The sequence below is a fragment of the Solanum pennellii genome, chromosome 12 (assembly GCF_001406875.1).
Source record: "Solanum pennellii chromosome 12, SPENNV200".
Lineage (NCBI taxonomy): Eukaryota > Viridiplantae > Streptophyta > Magnoliopsida > Solanales > Solanaceae > Solanum > Solanum pennellii.
The window spans coordinates 59,775,654-59,779,135 of NC_028648.1; positions in this window are offsets into that span (position 1 = coordinate 59,775,654).

A 3,482-nucleotide genomic window follows, 5' to 3' on the forward strand; every position below is an offset into this window, starting at 1 on the left:
AGAGAGAGAGAGAGAGAGAGAGAGAGATAGATAGATAGATAGATAGATAGATAGATAGATAGATAGAGAGAGAGAGAGAGAGAGAGATGCATTGCATCTTTATTGTTGCTTCCATATTGAGTTGAGTATTGTTGATTTGAGTTGAGACGAGGTGTGTACGTCTTTTTTTTTAGTTCAAGCTTATATTTATGTTTCAGAATTTTCTTTACATGCTCGTACATTCAATGCACTGTCATTTGGTCTGTATCGTAAATACATGTATTTAGGGTCATCATCAGGCACTCTGTTGATACAACTTGCAATCCCAGTTAGCTTTGGTGAGCCTCCTTGCTTCTGGAGGGTTCCACATTTACTTTTTAGTTTGTTAGGATGTCGTGGGTTTTGTCTCCACTTCCATCATAGTATTTTATAGGCTTCAAAGGCCATAGTAGCTGAGACTTTTCCCATTTTCTTTTTGATGTTTTAAATACTTGAGTTGAATAGTTATATTAATCAAGAGAGTCTATCAGCTGAAGGAAGACTACTATGCATAATGATGGTGTGTTCTGCATTGAACCTCCACTTAGTGAAACAATAACTTTTACTCTAGAGTCGTAGTGGTCTCAGACTTGAACTATGACTTCTTAAGGGAAATAAAATATCACTGATCACACATAATAATCAAGGTGTTGACATGAGCTTTAAAGCCAACACGTTATTGTCATGTGCTATCCCCCTTTCATGAGAGCTTTTCATAATAAGCCAAATAGCAAATTCTCATAGGAAGCGACCTACTTCCACACATCACATAGGTGAAATATGTCGAGAGTGCTCCAGTAAGCTTATTACTCCACCCATACGGGCTACAGATATTCATTAAGAGTTTTATCAACTCAACCTTCACAAACTACAGGAAACAATGCACTCACATCATAGGGAGGGAATAAAAAAATAGTGCATTTTTTACAACAAGTCATCATATGAATAGTTTTCCCTTTGAACCTGGTTATAGGATCTCTAGTCCCCAGGTAGGGTTTCCTCATATATGACTCAAGGATTTGTAGTCTTCAATCCCATCCCCCTCGATATGCTCCAGACCTTTTCTCTCGTTAAGGCCTTAGTAAGAGGATCTGCAAGATTATAACAAGATTTCACATAATCAACATTGATGGTATCATTTGTCAAATACGATCTTACATTACTGTGTTTCCTCCTTATAGATCTGGATTTACCATTGTAATAATGGATTTGAACTCTACCGAATGCAGCGGTGCTATCACAATGAATTAAAATAGGAGAAATTGGTTTTTCAAAATAAGGAATTTGAAACAACAAATCTCTTAACCAATTCGCTTCCTCACTAGTTGAAGCTAAAGCAACAAGTTTAGCCTCCATGGTAGAGTTAGCAATTATAGTTTGCTGTTTTGATCTCCAACAAACAGCAGCACCACCTAAAGTAAAGACATAACCAGTGGTAGAACAGGAATCACCTGATAAAGTGTTCCAATCTGCATCACAAAAGTGTTCAAGTACAAAAGGATATTTTTTATAGAACAAACCACAATTTTTCGTTCCAATTAAATATCTCATTACTCTTGTTATAGCATGCCAATGTTCATTACCTGGCTTGCTTGTAAACCTACCAAGTGATCCTACTGCATATGCAATATAAGGCCTAGTGCAATCAGTCAAATATCTCAAACTTCCGAGTATACTAGCATATTCATTTTGATTTATGACATCATTTTCACTTTCAACGGGAAATAAGTGGACACTTGAATCAAAAGGAGTAGCAACATCCTTGCAATCATGAAAGTTATATTTTTTCAAAATTTTCTCAACATAATGTGACTGGTCAAGGAAAATTCCCTCACATGCTCTTGTTATTTTTATTCTAAGAATAAAATTTGCCTCACCAAGATCTTTCATATCAAAATGGCTTCTAAGAACATTTTTATCTTCATCAATAACATTCATGTTAGAGCCAAAGTTCAACAAATCATCAACATATAGGTAAACAATCACATGCGAATTATTCCAAGACTTATGATATATGCACTTATCACACTCATTTGTTTTAAAACCATTGCCAATCATGCAGGAATCAAACTTTTCATGCCATAGTTTTGGTGCCTGTTTCAAGCCATATAGGGATTTAGTAAGTTTACATACTTTGCTTTCTTAGCCTGCTTCAATAAAACACTCGGGCTGATCCATATAAATTTCTTCATTTAGGTCTCCATTTAGAAAAGCAGTTTTTACATCCATTTGATAAATTTGCAAATCAAAAGTTGCAGTCATAGCAACTAAAAGTCTAATGGATGTAATGCTTGTTACCGGAGAAAAAGTAACAAAAAGTTCTAGGCCTTCTAGTTGTTTAAAACCTTTTGCAACTAGCCTAACTTTGTATTTATCACTAGAACCATCCGGTTTCAATTTTTTCCTTAAGACCCATTTGCAACCAATTATTTTACAACCCGGTGGTAAATCAACTAGTTTCCAAGTTTTATTTGAAATTAGTTATTCCATTTCATAATTTACAGGCTCTTTCCAAAAAATAGAATCATGTGAAGATAATGATTCTTTTTTAAAGTTAGAGGGTCATCTTCAATATTAAACACATAAAAATCAGGACCAAAATCTTTTTCTACTCTAGCTCTTTTACTTCTTCTTAACTCAAAATCGTTAACTTCTTTATTTTTCAAAGTTGAAGTAGAAGAACTAGGTAGTGACAAAATATTTTGTTCAATCCTTTGACCTCCACTATATTTAAAATCAAAGGAAATTTATTTTCATGAAAAATAGCATAACCAGATTCTATCACAATATTATCTTCTAGATTAAAAAATCTATAGGCTGATCTATTTGAAGCATAACCAAGAAAAGTACAAGTACTAACTTTCTTACCCAACTTTGCAATCTTGGGATCCATTAGCCTCACAAAGGCTAGACAACCCCAAACTCTTAGATATCCCAAACTTGGCTTGTAACCTTTCCACAATTCAAAAGGTGTAATTTTTGACTTTTTATGAGGCATACAATTCAACACATAACAAGCAGTTAAAATAGCTTCACCCTAAAAGTTCAAAGGTGCATATGACTCAATAAGCATGACATTATTCAATTCAACCAAAGTTCTATTTTCCTTTCTGCTACTCCATTAGATGAAGGAGAGTAAGGAGGAGGAGTTTCATGAATTTTTCCTAATGATCTAACAAAAGGATTAAACTCATTTGATTCATATGCATGACCTCTATCAATTCTAATTCTTTTTATTTTTCTTCCAAACTAATTTTAAACTTCATGGAGATAAGTATTAAAATTTTCAAAAGCATCACTTTTATTTTTCATCAAGTAAACATATGTAAACTTAGAAAAATCATCAATGAAAGTGATAAAATATCTATTACCTCCGCGAGTTAGAATTCCACCAAGTTCACAAATATCAGTATGAACTAGTTCTAACAAATCAGTTTTTCTTTCAACTAGAAAATGAGGCACTT